The sequence below is a fragment of the Bufo gargarizans genome, chromosome 7 (genome assembly GCF_014858855.1).
Source record: "Bufo gargarizans isolate SCDJY-AF-19 chromosome 7, ASM1485885v1, whole genome shotgun sequence".
Taxonomy (NCBI): Eukaryota; Metazoa; Chordata; class Amphibia; order Anura; family Bufonidae; genus Bufo; species Bufo gargarizans.
The window spans coordinates 29503488-29525487 of record NC_058086.1 but is presented as its reverse complement, the minus strand read 5'-3'; the positions used below and the strand labels follow the sequence as shown (position 1 = coordinate 29525487).

At 40.4% G+C, this 22000-nt stretch overlaps 1 protein-coding gene across 1 annotated transcript in view; it reads right to left on the bottom strand.

Annotated features, from left to right (window-relative positions):
* Positions 1–22000, bottom strand: part of AGBL4 (AGBL carboxypeptidase 4) — a 1564331-nt gene that overhangs the window by 913912 nt on the left and 628419 nt on the right. The window lies entirely within an intron of this gene.

Genomic DNA, 22000 nt, shown 5'->3' with positions numbered 1-22000 from the left:
ATTACAAGAAGCTGTCCCATTCATTTCAATAGGATGGCTCGCACCTATTCAAGTGTACAGGAATGCGCCATGCCACAAAAGTGAATGGGACAGCTTCTTATAGTTACACCTTCTCACTACTGCGGTTGTGCCATGAGTAGGTAAACAGTGAAGGGAAGACTGTGCTGGCACGGCATGCGCCTTCTCTTAAACCAGCTGATTGGCGGGGGTGCCAGGTGTCAGAATCCCACCGATCTAATATTGATGACCTATCCTGAGGATAGGTCATCAATAATAATAACTTGGACAATCCCTTTAATGAATGCCTATGCTTGTTTTTATGGCAGTTACTAGCAAGCTTTAAACCTGAACATATGTATTTTTATGTTGTGCAGGGGGTGGAGCTGTGTTGTCCAACTGTCTAATGAAAACTGGATACCTGCTCTGACAGCCAGGATTGGAGAATCCATTTAATCCCTTAAATGCCATGGTCAATAGTAACCGCGGCATCTAAGTGTTTTCAGAAGGAAAGGCTTCCTCTGTCAACCATAGGCTCCCTACAAATGAAGTCAGTGTTGCCAATGCCTTTACCTGGCAGCCAAAAGTCTAATGATAGAGCCCCCAGGTATACCTTCTGTGTATGCCTATTAGGCCATGTCAGAAGCACGTCCCAATAAAATGACTGTCAGTTTTCTACTGACAGCATGTCAAAGAACATTAATAAGTAGTATAAATAAAAAATTAATTAAATTGAGTTTTATTTTATTTTTTTATCCCCAAGTTAAAAAGTCCACCTTTTTTCCTTTTAAAGGCAAAAAAATGAAAAAAAAATAAAATACATCCACAATTCCACATATTCTAAATACATTTAAAATCAATGCCAGAATTTCTGTTTATATTTAATTTGCCACAAAAAAAAAAAAAAAAGATCACAATGTGCTATGTACCCCAGTATGGTAACAATGAAAACTGCGAGTCATCACGGAAAAATAAAGCCCAGCTCTGGCAAAAGAATGATAAAAAAAAAATATGGGTCAAAACCTTTAAAGGTCTGCAATGCATATCACAGCCACTGGCTGGTCATCCCACCACACATATTTCGAGATATGGTAAGGAAGGACAGGTTTTATTTGTGATTTGCTTCACTCCATCCAAGTCATAGGTGTGTTATCATACTTGACAATTTGAGTTTTGTTTTTGCCTTTTTTTTTTTTAGATTAATGTTCACAAATTACAGTAACATAGAGCAGAGATCAAGGTAGAAGTCAGCGCTGTCAGCCGAACATTTGTTTTTGTGGTATTACTTTGTGTGAAAATTATAGATTATGTTACAGCAAAACAGTAAAATGAATATGCAGTCAGAACAAAAATAATATGTAGTGTTCTGCAAAAGGTATAGCAAACATGGAAATCACTAAGGCGTACAACTACATTTTACAGTGGACTGGCATTACAGCACAAATGCTAACTATCATGAAAAAATGTTTACAAAAAAGATGTCTATTTACAGAAAAACTGTTAAAAAGTAACAACCTTTAGAAAAACTTTTGATGTGTCATAGCGACATATCAAAGATTTTGATTGGTGGGGATCTGAGTGCTGGGAACCCCACCAATAGCTACAATGAGGAGTAAGACGCACCCAGCTGAGTAATGAAAAAATAATGAAGAAGTTGGCCTACAAAGCCTATGGGGAAGCTTCATCATCTCCCTTGCGTTAGAAAAGTGGCTTTAGAAAGTCTGTGCGTTTGTAACTTTTTAAATGCAACTTTTTGAAAAAACTAAAAGTCACAACTGCTTCTTTTTACGCCGCCCTCTGCACTTTTCCAAAAGGGGCAAGGGCAGGAAAATGGCGTGGTCAACAACAGAGACAGATTTATCTTCATTTACACCAGTTTTCTGGTGTTAAATGAAGCCAGAAATATACGGCGGCTCTGAGCTGCCTGAGGAAGCCACTAATTTATGATGAGGCCTGCACTTTATGATAAATCCTCATCCTGTGAGTGCAGGGGATTTCAAGAACAGCGCAGAAAGCACCAGTCTTGAAAAATCTCCCCCTATGAGCCTAATTTAATTTCCATCTCCAGTAAAGAAGAGAGACAGCACCCAGTTGGGCACGCATAACTCCTCATTTTAGTCATCGGTGTGGGGTCTCAGCAGTTGGGACCCCATTAGTTAAAAGCTTTGATATGTTGCTATAACATATCAAAAGTTTTCTAGAGTGTTGTTACTCTTTCGAGGGTTCTCCACCCTTTTAACTAGCAGAGGGGAGAATACTTATCTGCTCCCGCTGCTGGGTTCTGGCTCCTTCACTTCACTGCTGTGTTTGCTGCTCTCTGGTCCACTCTTCTGGCACAGACAGGGGTCATGAGTAGAGATGAGCGAATTTCTTAAACGTTCGATGGACCTGATTCGCTGTATTTCACAACAAAATGTGCTTCTTGACGAGCGGGTGCAATGACAGGGAGCTGCGATAGTGCCGCTCCCGTCATTGTACCCCTCAGATGTCGCGTTCATACATGAGTGTAAAATTAACAATAAAAATAATTAAATCAAACTTACCGCCTCCATTTGCTTGTGACGGGCCGGCCGCCTCTATTTTGGTTGAAGATCTCGGCGAAAAATCTTGTGCGGCGCAAGATTACGTCATCACGCCGGCTGGATTGATGATGTAATCTCGCGCCACACTGCTGAGATCTTCAAGGAAGATGGACGCTGGCACCCCGTCGCGAGCAAATGGAGGCGGTATGAACTTTTTTGTTTATTATACTATTTTAGGTTAAATCGCTTCACTGACACGAAGCACGAGGAAATTCGGCTTCTAGGCAAATCGAATTTATCCTGAAATTTGGATCAAATTCCACTTTGTGGGATTCGATTCGCTCATCTCTAGTCATGAGGTAAGATCCTACTGACAAAATGTACCACAGTACAGAAAACCATACTCAAAATGCTTGTTTATCGAAGGATATAAAATATTGCAAAATGATGGGATTCCAGCTTTCCGACAAGCAGCAAGCTCAAGAAATCGGTAAATATCTGCTCCGCTGCTATCAGCATCATCGCTCTATTTCTTACAGAAGTCGTCATAAATAATCCAAAATATTCTGTGCGATCGGCTCTGATCATACAGCGGTCATCATGGATTATTGAATAGCAGCCACTGAAAATATAACGGTGTACACATAGTGCACTGTCTGACCAAGATAGCTCACGTTTACAGTGCCTTGATGTAGAGAGTGAGACAACTCAACGTTCAAGTTTTGAGATGAAAGAATATATTTTAGAGACGGAAGAATGATTTATCCAGAATACAGATTACAGAAGCACAGCTTAGTGTCAGTAAAAGAGACACCAAAATGGTAATTATATTTTTTAAAGGGCATCTGTCAGTAGATTTGTACCTATGACACTGGCTGACCTGTTACATGTGCGCTTGGCAAAAATGATGTCTTCATATATGCAAATGAGCCTCTAGGAGCAATGGGGGCGTTACCATTATGCCTAGAGGATCTGCTCTCTCTGCAACTGCCGCGCCCTCTGCACTTTGATTGACAGAGCCAGGCAGTGAAAACATGATCACAGCTGGTCCTGTCAATGAAAGTGGAGATGGCACAACCATTGCAGAGAGAACAGAGCCTCTAGGAGTAATGGCAACGCCCCCATTGCTCCTAGAGGCTCATTTGCATATATAAAAACATAATTTTTCTCAGCAATGTGGACACATATGAACATGGGACCAACACGGATGCCTTCAGCAGCCAAACGCACATGCAACAGGTCAGCCAGTGTCATAGGTAAAAAACTGCTGACAGATGCCCTTTAAACTTTTTTTTATCATTTTCATTTGTAGTATCTTACCAACTTTCAGCCATATTGTTTTACATATATATATATATATATATATATATATATATACAGTACATACATAGGGTTTGGACACACCTTCTCATTCAAAGAGTTTTCTTTATTTTCATGACTATGAAAATTGTAGATTCACACTGAAGGCATCAAAACTATGAATTAACACATGTGGAATTATATACATAACAAAAAAGTGTGAAACAACTGAAAATATGTCATATTCTAGGTTCTTCAAAGTAGCCACCTTTTGCTTTGATTACTGCTTTGCACACTCTTGGCATTCTCTTGATGAGCTTCCAGAGGTAGTCACCTGAAATGGTCTTCCAACAGTCTTGAAGGAGTTTCCAGAGATGCTTAGCACTTGTTGGCCCTTTTGCCTTCACTCTGCGGTCCAGCTCACCCCAAACCATCTCGATTGGGTTCAGGTCCGGTGACTGTGGAGGCCAGGTCATCTGGCGCAGCACCCCATCACTCTCCTTCATGGTCAAATAGCCCTTACACAGCCCGGAGGTGTGTTTGGGGTCATTGTCCTGTTGAAAAATAAATGATGGTCCAACTAAACGCAAACCGGATGGAATAGCATGCCGCTGCAAGATGCTGTGGTAGCCATGCTGGTTCAGTATGCCTTCAATTTTGAATAAATCCCCAACATTGTCACCAGCAAAGCACCCCCACACCATCACACCTCCTCCTCCATGCTTCACGGTGGGAACCAGGCATGTAGAGTCCATCCGTTCACCTTTTCTGCGTCGCACAAAGACACGGTGGTTGGAACCAAAGATCTCAAATTTGGACTCATCAGACCAAAGGACAGATTTCCACTGGTCTAATGTCCATTCCTTGTGTTCTTTAGCCCAAACAAGTCTCTTCTGCTTGTTGCCTGTCCTTAGCAGTGGTTTCCTAGCAGATATTCTACCATGAAGGCCTGATTCACACAGTCTCCTCTTAACAGTTGTTCTAGAGATGTGTCTGCTGCTAGAACTCTGTGTGGCATTGACCTGGTCTCTAATCTAAGCTGCTGTTAACCTGCGATTTCTGAGGCTGGTGACTTGGATGAACTTATCCTCCGCAGCAGAGGTGACTCTTGGTCTTCCTTTCCTGGGGCGGTCCGCATGTGAGACAGTTTCTTTGCAGCGATTGATGGTTTTTGTGACTGCACTTGGGGACACTTTCAAAGTTTTCCCAATTTTTCGGACTGACTGACCTTCATTTCTTAAAGTTTTTTCATGCCATAATACAAATTCTAACAGTCTATTCAGTAGGACTATCAGCTGTGTATCCACCTGACTTCTCCACAACACAACTGATGGTCCCAACCCCATTTATAAGGCAAGAAATCCCACTTATTAAACCTGACAGGGCACACCTGTGAAGTGAAAACCATTTCAGGTGACTACCTCTTGAAGCTCATCAAGAGAATGCCAAGAGTGTGCAAAGCAGTAATCAAAGCAAAAGGTGGCTACTTTGAAGAACCTAGAATATGACATATTTTCAGTTGTTTCACACTTTGTTGTTATGTATATAATTCCACATGTGTTAATTCATAGTTTTGATGCCTTCGGTGTGAATCTGTAATTTTCATAGTCATGAAAATAATGAAAACTCTTTGAATGAGAAGGTGTGTCCAAACTTTTGGTCTGTACTGTATATATATATATATATATATATATATGTATATATAATCCAAATAAATGTAACGCAGCACTCCTTGGGTAAAAAGTGAAAAATGTGATATTTATTCAACACATGTAGATACAGGCAACGTTTCAGCTCTCTCACAGAGCCATTATCAGGCTTGATAATGGCTCTGTGAGAGAGCTGAAACTTTGACTGTATCTACATGTGTTGAATAAATATCATATTTTTCACTTTTTACCCAAGGAGTGCTGAGTTACATTTATTATTTGAATATTGTTTGGACCCCAGGACCAAGGGGGAAAACGCTGGCACCTGAACTACTTGAAGCAAGGAGTGTTGCCCTGACATTTTCTGCCGTTATAGGCTAGGCTCACTCTTGCATACTATATGTGGGACAGCTAAGCCACTGAGACCGTCCGCTTATGGATGAGGTTTACACTAGTCCCACCCATTTTGGACCCCAGACAGCCCAAATGTGATGGGACTGTCTCTGAAAATTAGGGACAGTCCTTGCAAATTCGGGACAGTTGACAATTATAACAATTATGCACTTGGAGGAAAATTTTGCACCACTTTTTACATTTTCTTTAGTACAGTATTTAATGTTTATTGTATTATTCTATTTTATATATTATATATAATATACTGTATATATACATATGCATATACAGTTGTACTGTATGGAGCCTGAATATGGCACCTATACACAACATCTATGGTGCCCTAACTTGATACAGTATGCTTTGAATTTTACATGGAGGCATGGGGACATACAAAGGTTTTTATACAGGAAAGAGAACATGTCGCATTCCACTGGATGTCATATTAGGGAAAAAATCATCTTCTAAAATAATTGCTTCAGTAATGCGGAGCCCTTAGAGGCGCTATATGGCGACACTTAGAGTGGTACAGAACCGTAGGAGTCCATTGTACGCATGAGGCCTTAGTGACTTAGGAACAAAAGTTTGGAGGTTTTTTTCAACGTGAAAATGCATTTCTCTTCAGAGTCAGAAGGGAAGCACCTTTAAATGGACTTTGCTTTAATAGGGGAACATCTGCAGAGCAGGTGTTCAGCATGCTGTGAAAAAGCATTAAGACTGTATGCATCATCAGATTTGCTCACAACTGACTTTCTCTGCTGTGTTTTCACATCAGGCTAAATTTAGTCCGGTAATTGCTTTTTGGATCAGCCATAAAATGTTCATGGAAGAAACAAGAATTCTGCACATTTTTTTTTTACCGTGGAGTCCAAAAGTCAGGACAGGACATTCAAACTTATCTGCCCTTTCCTTTAAGTGCATGTGGGAGGCTGGGAAAAGTTAATTACATTTCAAACTCTAGCAGTTTGCAACGAGTGCTTTGCATCTCTGGTCTTTTAAGGTAGACGTTGAGAATGTGAGAGCACCATTTCTGGAAGATTATTACATTGCCACAGATTTATCATGGCAGCCATTCAATGGCTGCCATGTGTAGAAGCATTATTTTTTTTATCAGGCTTAGACTATCAGCTAGCTCTGACCCCCCCCACTTACCGTGAGCCATATTCTCTAGGCACAGATCTTGCCCGACAACAGGCAGTGAAATACAAATTAGGTGGAAGTGAGATCCCTAGTGGCCATGACTTTTCAGCTTTTTTTCAGGTGGATGCAGTCATATTTTTAAAATAAAGTTATTTAGAAAATTGCCAGTTACACCAATTTCTCTTTTAAATAATATGAAATTGTGTGAAACTTTACTGTGACGCTTTAATTTATAGCAAGAAAAGACCGGCACTCACTGTTTCTTGAAGAAAGAAAATCTTTATTGTCACATTAGATCGTGACGCGTTTCGACTCTCGTCTGGAGCCTTTCTCAAACATGAAGGATATAATACAAGCATTCTTTTTTCCCTGTTTGTTTCATTTAACTCTATCAGCTTGCAGTGTAATTGGACAGCTGTCCTATGTTGATTTCTGTAACTATGGTAATGTGATGTCACTTCCGCCTAGGCGGGTTATTTAAATGCCGTGTGTTCACCAATGCTTGTATTATATCCTTCATGTTTGAGAAAGGCTCCAGACGAGAGTCGAAATGCGTCACGATCTAATGTGACAATAAAGATTTTCTTTCTTCAAGAAACAGTGAGTGCCGGTCTTTTCTTGCTATTATCCTGGGATCGCTATCTCGGACGCGAGCACCACGCCATTCAGTACGGAGTGCCGGCTGATCATTATTTGTTTGCTTTAATTTATAGCAAGTTCAAAATTATTAGTTTAGAAGTGATCAAATCAGGGACAGTCCATCTTGTCTGCATTTTGTCAATGGATGAACCTTCTATTATGGGGTGTTTGCCGCCAATAAATGTGGACATAGGCATTCAGCCTTTATTTTCTTATCAGCTCCAATTATAACGTAATCATTTATGTCAGTCCTCACACCAGTGAGACTCAAAATCTAAAGGCGGCCATACACCTTCAATAGCTAGCAGACAAATGCTTGTTCAGCTACTTCTCCTGACCCCTGAATCCTGAGCATGCTTGGTTCAGCAGAGTCATGTATGTGTTGCCATTGGCAAGAGAACAAAGTTAAAAAGTCACACCACGTTTGCATTTGGTTCAAATCAAGAAAGATTTTTCATAATTTTTCAAAAAATTTAAACTTAAAGGCTATGGACCATAAACAGAGAAAATATTTTTACATATGTCAATTGTTACCTTGAGTGAAAAAAAGTTGCAGTTTCAGTCTGCAGTCTTCATGCCCATCATGTCATTCATTTTGAGACCCCCTAATACTCAATTTACAACCTCCCTCTAGTATCAAGTTTTTTTCCCAATGGACGTGTCCCTCCCAGTAATACATGCTGGATCTGTGTGCCTAGGATACTGATGCCTTTCCCCTGCAAATAGCTGTATATGTGCTTTCTTCCCTATGGCCCGCATGAGCTGCCCTCCTTGGGTTTTGTCACCACTTCTCAACATATTTGCTGTCAACAACCTTCATCAGTCTACAATCTCTAGCACTAAATGAAGGGAGGAAAAGAGCAGAAACCTGTCAGAAAAAGGAGCAGAGCTCTTAGAGCCTGCATAATTTTTGCTTTAACCCTAAGCACTACATTTTACCACAATGTGATATAAAAATGTGGAGGTGATCAACTTGCATGATAACAGGCCGAACTGGATGGACAAATGTCTTTTTTCGGCCTTATATACTATGTTACTATGTTAGGCCTCATGCACACGGACGTTTGGGCGGCTTGGATGCGGACCCATTCACTTTAAAGGGGCCGCAAAAGATGCGGACAGCACTCCGTATGCTGTCCGCATCCGTTGCTCCATTCCGTGATCCACAAAAAAATATAACCTGTCCTATTCTTGTCGGACAAGAATAGGCAGTTATATTAAAGGCTGTCTGTGCCGTTCCACAAATTGCAGAACGCACACGGACGCCATCCGTGTTTTGCGGATCCGCAGTTTGCGGACCGAAAAAAAAAAACACACAACAGTCATGTGCATGAGGCCTTAACCTAATTGTCTCTGTCTTAGAGTGCCAGTACATGGTGCAACCTGTTTGCAATACCCATGTGTGGATTACTTCTAATTGTCTGGCTTCCCCTGTACAACTGTTGCAACTTAGGGAGTCTGTTAGCAGTTTTGACCATACTAAACTACTGACAGCACTAGGTAAGTGCTGGGGAGAGTAGTATAAACATACCATTTGTGGAAACTTTTTTATCAGGAGTAGTGAGAATATGAACTTTTATTCTGCTTGATTCTGCTCCTACTTGTACATTGGAGGCAGAGCTTTATTGTAAAGTGCTATCTGCATTGGGCTGCTTCACACCCCCACCCTGCTCTGAGTGAAAGCTGTTGTGATCTCTTGGTTGGATGCTACAGCTGTAACTCAGGATAGAGGGGAGGGGCTCTGAAGCAGCTCAGCGCAGAGAACACTTTACAGTGCACTTAGAGGAGCAAGATCTGGCAGAATAAAACTTCATATTCACACTACTCCTGATTAGAAAGGCTCACAAGACATATTTTTATGCTCTAAACAGTTTAGCATTCTTAGTAAGTAAAGGTGTAGCCCAGCAATTTGCGGTAATCAGTACTCCGTTACCATGCCAGGCTGCATTGTGTATACTCGTAAACTGGCAGGATAACCCAATTGAAAAGAGGAAATAAACTTGTGTAACTTAGGGCCCAAGTGGCATATGCAACACTGCTAACCCCTGAGCCCAAATTCTGCCCATATACACACTCAATATAGCATGCATTTACATTGCACTGTGCAAAATGATAGACATTGCTTCCTGCATAATTAACCGTCAAGCTGACCTGTGGGGTCCTAAACTAATACTGTTATCCAAAAATAACACTGGAAGTAATAGTTAACACTTGCACTGATTAGACTGCCAATCACTACACAGGTACATTAGTACACTGCATCTTAATATGTGTACAAATATGAACATCCCCTGCTGCTTCAAGGTCTTGGTCAAGCCTACACGTGGTTGCCTATTCCTGTAGAATAAGGGATGTTACCTGCAGGACAAGCGGCGGCCCGCTGATCAGTTAATCGGCAGCACCTGTGTCTTGTTAACTGCACAGCGGCGATTTCTTCTGTTTTTATGAGAAGGTTTACAGTAATGAAAGAAATATAAAATGTTCTGTAATATTGATCCTGCTCATTAAACAGCAGGAAACATAGGCAGGAGCTGGCTACGGCGAACGCTTATCATGAGTTCAAGTCAATGAGGGAGCCATACACACATCTTCTGACTGTTTCTACCGTAGCATAATGTGGCTGAAGGCATAGTTAGCAAAAACATTGTTTTTGGTTTAGTAAGAAATATGGTGAAATTGCATATATCTCATTGAATATCACTTCCCCAATCATTCTTGCTCTAGAGGTGAGCCCAACGTCTAGTGGACTTCCTGCGGACTCATCATATGTTCAAAATTGAAATTCAAGTGAACAGCGCTTTGTTGCTTTTCACGGTAATTGGGTTACATAGTGCTACTGCTTGGCTCCCTGCTACCCAGTTTATTTTTTGTTTCACTGTGTCCTGCATTTTTGGCTTAAAAAAGGAGCTGTCGCCTCTCCTAATATATCTGTATTAGTAAATAATATCAATGTTATTGATATTATCTCTGCTAGAAGTTTATGAATAAATCCCCACCTGGGTGTTTTCAGTTGGGTCTGTGTCCCTGCACAGTTTACCCCTATCCAATCCATGCTACCAGTGGCAGATCTTGCTGACATCCCCCCCCCCTCAACTGGTAACACCCAGTTGGTAATTCATTCATAAACTTCTAGTTGGAATTATAGAGGGTGTAAGGACTGTAGGTAGGGATAGACGAGGACAGTGAGTCGATGAAACAAAAACTCAGCCAGGTTTCCCTACCTACTTGCAGTGTACGATAAGCCCTAAAGGCAGAACCGCAACTGGACGACAGTCCCTACACTTGTATAGGTGCAGGAGAAATAAGACACACAACACGGACAACACAAAAGCAGAGTAGTAAAAAATAGGTCAGAACCAGATAGGCTACACAGTACCAAAACGTATGACAGAGAATTGTCAGAAAACAAGCCGGCATCAGGAATACAGGGAATAAATAGAAGTACAGGAACCATGAACAAGGGAACCAGCTAGAGCCAACAAAACTATCACTGGCAAGAGTGTGTGGCCAGGAAGAGCACCAAGTCCCTGGATCAGAGCCTGATAGGTCGATTAACTCGGCGCTCCATTAGTCAGAAACACTAGTGCACAGTAATAGAGCAGCTGAGCAATCAGCCCACTGCTAATCTCCCCCAGCATGAGCCCGCTGCAGGGAGAAACAAAGCATTGCATCCTGTTACTAAGGATGCGGTCGCGTCACCAGGGGGCATGGCTCAGCAGCGTGTCTCTCCCAGCGTGGTGAGGCTGAGGCTGAGGATCACACCACTGGAGCCCGGACAGGTACGTTTATTACAGAGGGACAATACAACATGGAAGCATATGGAAACAAGCTCTAGAAATGTTATTGCATGGGGAATGCAAGTAGTTACTAAATTGGACATTTCAAGAGAGCAACTCTTTGTAGCACCTAAGTTTGTACCAATTACGAATATACATGATACTTAGATGATGTTCTTCAGGGGTCAACTTCAGGCCTTTCCTGACCCCTTTTTGGTCTTCTGGATGATTCCTTGGATCCAGCTTGAATCTTTCCTAGTGGCAGCCAATAAGCCATTATAATTTGCTCCTAAGTTTACGATTAGAAGATTAAAAGCAAAATACACAAATTTGCTGAACTTTTTGTTTTTTTGCTCATATAGGCAAAAAGTTTAGAAATAGGCTGTAGCGGATGTCTAGGCAAAGCACTGGAAGGAGGTAACATTATTTGGGAAGTCAATGAAGTGAGAAAATGGATTGAACTGTAGAAAGTGAGCGATTATGGTAGAATATGGAAAAACACTTTACTGCAGAACACACTAAATCAAAACCCCAGCTTAATTATTCCTCCTCTAAAAGTATTGCAATTAAATTTACTCATTAAAACTAGATGTTGACTTTTTTTCTAGAAAACTCATAAAAAATAATAAGTTATCAAGGGTTTCAACATGACTGATTACAAAAGGAGAAAAATGGGGATTGTGGAATAATTATGGAATCTTTGTATTCAGAAAGTTGCGTTATGCTGAGAAAAGATAGAAAGAAATACATGACAGATAAAATCAATAGGCACTAGTGTAAAAAAAAACACCCCCCTCTACCCTATTATTATAATGTGTTGAGCAAATCAAAGTCCTCGTGCTTTGTGGTAACAAATAGATTTACCCTGAATGGCGGTAAAAAATAATTAAATCATGCTTACCTCACCCGCATGAAATCCCATGCATGGTGAGGTATGACGTTACCACTAGAGATGAGCGAATCGAATCCCACAAAATGGAATTCGATCCGAATTTCAGGATAAATTCGATTTGCCTTGAAGCCGAATTTCCTCATGCTTTGTGTTAGCGACTCGATTTAACCTGAAATAGTGTAAAAAAACAAATACATTCATACTTACCTCATCCATTTGCTCGCGACGGGCCCCCAGCTGCCATCTTGATTGAAGATCTCGGCCGAAATCCTGTGCATGGTGAGGTATGACGTCACCACGCCGGACGGCGTGATGACGTAATCTTGCATCGAGCGAGATTTCGCTCCAGATCTTCAAGCAAGATGGTGGCCGCCGACCCGTCATGAGAAAATGGAGGTGGTAAGTTAGATTTCATTTTTTTAATGTTAATTTTACAATGTTTTTACACTCAGATGCTGCAATCATGTATGAACGTGGCATCTGAGGGATACAATGATGAGGGGCAGCGCAATCACAGCTCTCCGCACCCGCTACTTACAAAAAAATGTGCCTTGTGCTGAAGTAATTTGTCACAAAACAATTTTTTTATTTTATTCGGCGATTCAGCTGAATCAAATTTTCCAACACTTCGCTCATCTCTAATCATAACCTCTGGTCCCCTAAAAAAACATATTTTCAAAATAACCATAGGTTCAAAGCCTAAATGCCAGCTATTGACCCAAATAAAACCTCATATCTGAATGTGGGGCACTCTGGTAAATATGCAGGACATTTTGGCTTATATTACAGTAATTGGATTTAATAATGGCATACTTTGATCTCATATATCAGTAATGCTTATATAGCCCCCGCATATATCAGTATGCTCACGTCAAACACTTATAGGCAACAGAGAACGCAAAGCACAAAGAAATGTAATTTAAACAAATTATGATAAAAAGGTCACCCTTGGCCTCCTCCTTATCATACTTCTATGCTAAAAAAAAAAGTGGAACAGGTGGTTCAATAATAGAGTACTGTATCACTGTATTTACACCGCAGGTATAGCATAAATACATTGCTAAATTTGTCCATACAGAACTAAGTCACTGCTTCCCTTTGGATAATGTATCACAAAAATGGCTGCATGTAGCCAACACTAGGGGGAGCTCAATGCATTAAAATGTATACAGTTAACATTGATTGCAATGGAAGATGTAATAATCTTTTTGCACTGAGCTTCCCTAATGGCAGAGTTTTCATGTTGGAAAACAAAGGAGTCCCGTAGAAGCCATGTGGTCTGCCTGCATTGAAGGTATGCGACTTACCAGTATTGAAATAACTCCCTTACACTAATTCCCCCCTCGGCTTATGCATACCACAAAATATGGCAAAAAAGAAAAAAAACAATGTTCCACTGCTGAGATCCCAACTGATTATGAGGACTCAGGTCCTGTGCCCCTTGTTTCAAAGCATCAGCAGTCAGGCATATGCAATGCCACTGCATTCCAACTCTTTGGAACTGCTGGAGATAGCTGAGTGCTGGACTCTGCTACCTTGGAAGTCCTATAGACTGTGAAGGGAGCGGCATTGCACATGCTCGACCACCTCATTCAAAGAGAGGAGAATGGGATCCCTGTTCAAGTGATTGGTGGTGGTCCCAGTTCAGACAGTTATCACTAGAGATGAGTGAATACATTCTAAAATTCAGAGATTCTGCCCTAAATTCCTGATAAGTTCTAATGCTACCAAACTTATATTTTTTAGATGATTTGATTTGAGATTCCAGCCAGGCAATCAGAGCATCTTCGATTTGGGTTGAATTTATTCAGACCCAAATTGGATTTTAAGACATTCACGTCCCCTTTAACTCCCTCTTAAGGTGTTGGAAAATTCATCTTTTAAACCAGTTGACCCCTTTCAGGTCTACTAATTCTGGATTCTGTCTAAAAGCCCATAGTTTAGTATTTCTTCATTACTTGTAAAATTTGTACTTTTTCAAACACAATGTACTAGAGAAGAGCAAATTTCCTAAAGTTTGTTTAGGTTCAATTTATCCAAATCGAACAATTTTTTATTTATTTTTTCCCGGTATGAATCGATTGTACCTGAATCAAAAGTATTTTAAATCAATCTGTCATCTCCATTGTCCAAAGTTTTCCTGGAGAAATTATGATTCAGAATAATGCAAATTTTTAAAAAAATTGGGGATGAATTTTGATTGATTCGCTCTTCTCTATCTTACACTTTTTGATTTCTTAGTTTCTGTTGTACCTTTCTGTTGATGAGCCAAGACCCGAGACAGGTCCCCATGAGAGCTTTCTTGGTGTTCCCATATTTACTGCCCGAAGTCAAGCTAGCCAAACACTTCTGCAGATTAATATCCATCGCTGTGATCAAGGCGCTCGCTTCAACTCATACAACATCCCTGATCAAGCCACCTATTTGAAGTACACGACGTTCCCTACATTTTAATCACAATGGTTTTGCTCTTTGATGTTGGGCCCGGGTCTTGTGTGATGCATTCATTTTGATTCACACCAAGAGCCTGCTGTTCTCTGCTCCTGTAATATTACTTGCTGACCTAAAGGGAGAGGACTTTGCTGAGTAAAATGAATTTGGCAAAGACTAATTAAGGCATGGGTCAGGAAGTGTCAACTAGATAAACATTTATGATCTAATAAAAACAACATGATTGGTAACTTGCAATTGATAAGGGTAGTAGAGAATCTATAGACATGATTGAATGTATTGAATTTATAAACATGATTAAATGTAGGCAAATACATTTAGGATCAACTCATCAGTCATCATAAGTATACCAAGATGTATCTAATATAAGTATATTCTAAATAAATGGTGGAATAATCTAGTTAATCCTAAGGCACTCAGAACAAACTCCATAGACAATGAGCAGCAAATAAAGAAGTGCCTAGACATGCGCAGAGGAGATTGATAACTTAGAGTGAAGAAGAACCTAAGTCCTATGACATGCGCAGTGAATGCTAACAAAGCGATTTCTGACAAAGTCCATAATCATGCGCAGGACCCCGTGGCAGGCGGGAGGTTGAGTGCAAGGTAGTACGTCAGCTAGAAGGAGGAGAGAGAAGGACTATCCTCAAAAGCTGACATAATAACACAAAGGCCAGCGATATGCTAACTGCGTGAGTGACACCAGTATCAGAGGGTTTAAGAGACCGTTCCCACCCCTTTCAAACATACTCTGTCCAAATCCCCTGGGGACGCCAGATCAGCTGGTGAAACATGTTGGGGGGCAGCGTTTGAGGGTTTTTTTAAACAGCAGGTGCACATAGATATCAGAATCTAGCAAACATATAAAATAGCGCAGGGATAGAAGATGAGTGAGCCCAAAATAGGGCGACAAAACTGCTCACTATATCCCTCAGCTAGTTAAATTACACTGTGACGCAAACAGTGTTAGAAATAGATACAGAAACAAAGTAACTATGTGACACGGCTGATATTTTTATACAATTGTATTCAGTCAGGAGATATTTATAACATGGATTCAATAAACGTTACATTTTAACAAGTAAATAGTAGCACATGGAACAAAAAGGCGTTATTGGTCTTATGGTCCATTTAGAAATAATTGAAGTGTTGAGGTGCCTTAACATGTGCTAAGGGTCAACATTTGTTGAGAAGTGTTAACTCACTCGCTTTACTGTAAGGAGGAAAATGAAAAGGAACATTTATCAGTTATATGCATGGAAGGGGATAACAAGCAAAGTAATGATGTATCTTAACTGTCACAGGAAGCTGCTCCCTTCATCCCACTGAAATATCAAAAATCTGAATCGGGTTTACAATCTCAAATTTCCCTATGACACAAATACTAGAGTTTCACACATTACCTTGCAACATGGAAGACAAATCAAAATTTCTTTCCATTTTTTTTTTTAAATGGAAAAAAGTTTAGTAAAAAATGTATTTAAAAAACTCAAGCTCTGAATACACTTTATACGACTTCTATGTAATAGTAAGCAGAAAAGGTGCTTTAGGTGCTCATTGTAAACACTATGGGGGGGTCATTTACTATCAGATATACGCCAGTTTTCTGGCGTATATATCTGTTGCTGATTGCGGTGCAAAGGTTATTTGCACCGCAATCTGCGACTTTTCTCAGCTCACAACAGGTCTAAAAAATGGTGGCATGGGTGGGTTGGTATGCCCCTTTCATTAATAGGGATGATGGAACCCGAACTGCAAAGTTAGGGTTAGTGCCGAACTTTGCGAATTCGGGTACCCGAACCTGGACCTTATCACTGCCTTTAAGAGGCATTCCCTTTTGCATTCTGTCATAATAGAAGTCTATGGGCAGCATAACAGATTTGTTATTCTGCCCATAGACTTTTATTATGACGTAATGCAAAATGGAATGCTTCTAAAGGTGTCCCTTTTGCATTCCATATTACGTATTATGTTATTTTACAATATAACCATATTATAACGGAAAGTAATAAAGTGAATTTCGGGTCCCAATTGACTTCAATGGGGTTTGGGTCAAGTTTGGGTGCCAAACTTTGACCTGAAGTTTGGCCTGAACCCGAACTTCCAGGGTTTCGCTCATGCCTACTCATTTATCATTAGCTACGCCTGTTTTGAGCACAGAAAATGTTCTAAATCTGGCGTAGATTTAGACTGGTGGTGGATACACTGAAGTTATGTAGAGGCCGGCACAAGAGTTATTAAGCTCTTACTTTACCCCCTTTAAAAGGGGTTATCCCATGACTAATGTAAAAAATATTTATTAGATGTAGTCATATAGTCATCTAGTGCGTAACAATCTATTTATTACAAAGCTAGAACCAGCTCTGTACCGCACATGGATCCAGAGATTTCCCCATTCATTGGGGAGTGTCCATTCTGCTGTAGCTTTCAGGAGGCGCTATACAGATATATTTTATTGCATAACTCAGTGGCTAAGCTAAATTTTTAATTACATGCAGTTACAAAAGTATTCACACCCAGGTGCTGGTTTAAAAAATGTAGAATATCTTTTGTGGGATAACCTTTTTAAGTTCATATAAAATTCAGTATTAATATTACATTTGCTTGCCAAGGGTTGAGTAGCCTCCCTGGTCCTAACAACTACAGAATTTCCATAAAACCAATAAATTGCATGTAATCTGAGGTGCATAAAGATGTCTCCTGGTAGAAAGGTAACGCTTCATATGCATGCCCATCAGATTGTATACAGAGTCTGAAAGTAAGAGAACATTGCGTTACACAGACAGCAGATCTCCAGCACATCGTCTGACAGTTTAATACATTTGTACTGTTAAGGGTTTGTGAAAGTGTAAGAATATGCAGTGCACCCTGTGATAGCTAGCGCTTACATCTAGTACTTCACATCTTTACCTACAAGGAAACCCACACAACCTTTGCAGTCCCAGTAGGGTTGGCAAGTCCTCAGGCATTATTCTGGGGTCTTCAGAAATAAAAGATTCATCTTGAAGTTACTGCTATTAGCAGCTGAGAAGAGAGAAGACAGGGATTTCTCCGAATGAATATTGCATAGCGAGTCCTATGTGAATGCTCAAAGATTTAAGTAACTGATCGTGTTTAAGGAGATATGGGTGAATATTTGTGAATCATTTTCTCATGTCGGTTTAAGAACTTTTACTATGATGAAGAATTAGGGGTAAACAATACAAGATTATCCATTAATGTATTTTTTTAAAATCTGTTAATATGCAAAAAAAAAAAAAAAAAAAAGAGACATTTCCTGAACTGATGACAATGTCTGTCCATATACCCTACAGAAAGGACTTCTCTGCTGGAGACAACTCGATTAGAAAAAGAGAAGAGTCACAAAAGAAAGAGGTGCTCCTGTTTTGGAGGACTTGGTCCTGCCATGTGGTATGGTACTTGGACACATTGTAACACTACAAAGCAACTACAGAGGAAACGTGCATCTGCCACAACTTTCTCCACCATTATCAGCAGATCGTCGAGGGTTTCAGAAACCTTACCTATTGTCATCAACTCAACACCGGTGAGGTTTTGGTCAAAAGTAGAGATGAGCGAATTTCATATTTTGAAATTCGTTCACTCTTCGTTTGTTGGTTATGTTGGCCTTTAGAGGCATTCCGTTATTCATTCCGCCATAATAGAAGTCTATGGGCTGCAAAACGCATCCTTCCATTTTCCGTTATGCAGGGGAGTCAACTACGCCAACTTACATAGGGATTAGAATGATGATGTACATTTAGTTACATTTAGTTACCCACAAATCTCAATGTCAGTACAGAAATATCTACAGGAAAGATCCTAGAAGTCATGTGTGGCCTGAAACTGCAAAATTTGGGAGTCTATCACCAGGAAATTCTGCGATAAACCATGTACAATGACTAGCCCAGCTGAATGTAATGATACTTTTCAGTTAGCAATCCGTTGCTTCATTCTGGAGAAAAAAATACTTTTAATCCATAACTCAATGGGCAGATAAGTGCATTGTGAAAGGGCCAAAGCCACTCTATGCACCCTTGCTCTCCAACCTTCCTCTGCCCGCCCATTCCTCATCTTCGTGAATGGCAGAGCCAGTTTCCTACATAGTCATCTTATCTGGCCCTGCCAATCAAGGAGAAGGAGAGGATGGTGGCTTAACAGTAACTTTCCTGGTGACAAATTCCCTTTAAAGTGAAATACTTGCTTTTCTGAATATTATGGTGACCAAAACATGATTAGAAGATACATCTTCTTGTAGGTTTATCAAAAAGCAACGAACAACCCTCAAGATTTCAACGTTGTGGGACCGTCGGTAATTAATGGCTTGACGGTAAAAGATCAGCTAAGGCAAAACTGAAATTTCACAGAACAACAAGAGGGTATGAAGCTTTTATCTCAGGCATAATTCAGAGAAGGATTTACTGCTCTTTTTTTTCATGATGGTCGATCGTTGGAAGCCTTTGATCATTTGTTGCCCAAAAAGCTTTCAAATGTCTGCAGCTTCCTGACCTGTACCTGTGCCGCCTGCCCTGACATATTGCTTGTTTGACTTTGCCTCTGTCTCATCCTTCTGTCCTACACTGTTGCTCCTGGTTACAAATCGCCCTGCTGATTACATCTGTACCTCTGGTACTTTGCTCTGGTACCCCATAGTTCACCTGGACTAGCTGCCTCGTGTGCCAATCTTCCTTAAGAGGTAGCGACCTGGAGTTCCCCTCCGGAAAGGCTATCCCCCACACTCTGGGATACTGCAAAGAACAAAAGGTTCACTTTGACAACTCCCTTAGAGGAGGTTGGTCATGTGGACAGTGGTTTCACATCCACGGGTTTGTGACGCTCGGCAACCTACAGCACAGAAAAAACATAAAAACAGCCTTCAGCAACAGAAGAGAATCACCAAGTGATGAACATCTCAACCTCAATGTCTCTGTCAGGTGTGTAATGGATCCAAGTACTGTCAGCTTGTGCTCACTTTTGCTATGGGGGAATAAACCAAAGTCATCCTGCATGAAACCCAGAAGGAAAATGCAAAAATGAAAGGAAACATTTCCATAATGATGATTTTAGCCAGCACAGTATAAAGGATATATACACCATGCTTATGGAAAATACAATATAAAAATGGCTGGTAGTGGCATAATAATGAATTTTAGGCTTCATTTAATTCCAACTTTTCTATTAGGCTACCTTCACATCTGCGGCCGGCTGTTCCGGCAGAGAACGCTGGGAATCGGCCAGACAAAAAATGCTGCGTGCAGTGTTTTTTGTCCAGCCAATTCTCGGCATATTTGCTGGATAGCGCATGTATCTCTGTCGGACTCCGTTATACTGAATGTGGTCTGACAGGCAGGCGGCAGTATCCGGCAATACCGTATCTGGAGAACTCTGGAGGACTGTTCTCTACCGGAACTGCCTGCTACATACTGCTGTTGATCACCTCCACACCTGGTTACAAAGGAACAAGGTAAAGCGTAAAGGGGTTGTCCACTCTTTTACAAAAGATGGTCTATTCTCAGGCTCAGCAGGTGTCTGACACCCTGCACCATCACCCTTTTATGAGAAGAGAGTACCTTTCTAATGCCCACAACTGCAGCAAGAAAGGGGGAGAAGGAAATATTGCATAAATGTGGATTCACATAAGCTGCTCCATGGACCCAATACCTACATAGAAGATAATGTAGACAATACAAGAAGACCTGTGGCCTTGTATTAAGCTTATTAAGTCACTGGTTTGGTTGAGAAGGGCTGAATAAATGACCATGGTGCCTCTGTACCTATTACAGAATGACAAGTGTATTTTTGCAGGCCTTAGTAAATGACCCTGCAATGCTTCCTAAGCACCAAAGGGCAATAGGTGTTGCAAAACAAGGGGATTATTAATATGGCTTTTTTTAATGTCCTTACATGCGAGGGACTGCAAATAGACATGAAAGCGGCTTGCAAACAGAACTGACAGGAAACATATGATATCTGATGGAACACAGCTCCCTTCATTCCAGTACAGCTTGCAATCCTGGAGTCAATAGTGCTAGACGTCCAGCTAGTATGTCATGCGCTTTCCGTGCCTCGGGGGCCTCAGTGCTTGGGTTCGTGACCTGCTTCAATGGCTTGGGATTTACATTTTTCTGTCTGTACTGCAAAATATTGATCTCCATGTTAGATGATGCAGAAGGTTGGCTAGGGAGTGACGCCTTCTAGCGTTTCTAATCTTTACAACTATTAATCGTGTACAATCCCTCTTACCCAAGCAAATAAATTAAGACATTATTGTCGGAGGTTGTCAGACTTTATGGTTTTGTGCTAAAACAGACTCTTGTGCTACAGTTATTAAATAAGTATTAAAATATTCATCAACCCTTTATTACTATATTGGTATAATTACTAGTACTATCTCATATAACAAAGAAAATATTCCCCGACCTTAAAGGGAATGTGTCACAAGAAAATAACCCCTTGCTTAAATTAAGATTTTTGTGATTTTTTTTTGGAGTATTTTTATTCTTTCATTTTCCATGTCACGTCTATATATTTGCAATAAAAAGTAAGTGAATTACCTGGATTTCTGCATAAATAAAATGTGGTCCGGGTGTTATCTTAGTTACAATCATAGACAAACACAATGTAACTAAACTAATAGCACACAAACAACTGTGCCGTCCATGTCTTTTATGGAGTATATTCAACAGCGTAGAAATGAAAAGTAAGTGAAATTTTATGATGATATTAGAAATTTAGCTATCAAAGGTACTTTATTTATGAAATAAAGGCACACAAAGCCTAGTTACTGACAAGTCTGTTATTTTCAAGAAAGATTGGTTAGTGTGAACCATCCCATGATGCAGCATGAAAAATAGTTACCGTACTTTTGTAATTTACTTTGTTACAAAAATGCTCTAGTTGTGAGATATTTTCTATACTTCATTATTTTTATGGTTATGTGCACGTCCACCTATTGACGTGGTCAGACATGCTAAGTGCCATCTTTCAACTGTCACCATCCATATCTACTGTTAGAAACTGTGATAGATACAGAGAGAGAAGACACACACCCTAATAAAGGACACACCTCCTGATAGGGAGAGAGCTGTAGCAGAAAGGACATGTCCCCTGAGAAAGGACACTTTAGATCATCGTCGGTCAAGCTGGCTGTGTTTGGCAAGACCGGCCAACAATGTAATGTGTACTCTCCACCAATAGACGATGTGAAGGGAGATAGGGTTGAACAGCTTGATGCCCAATTTT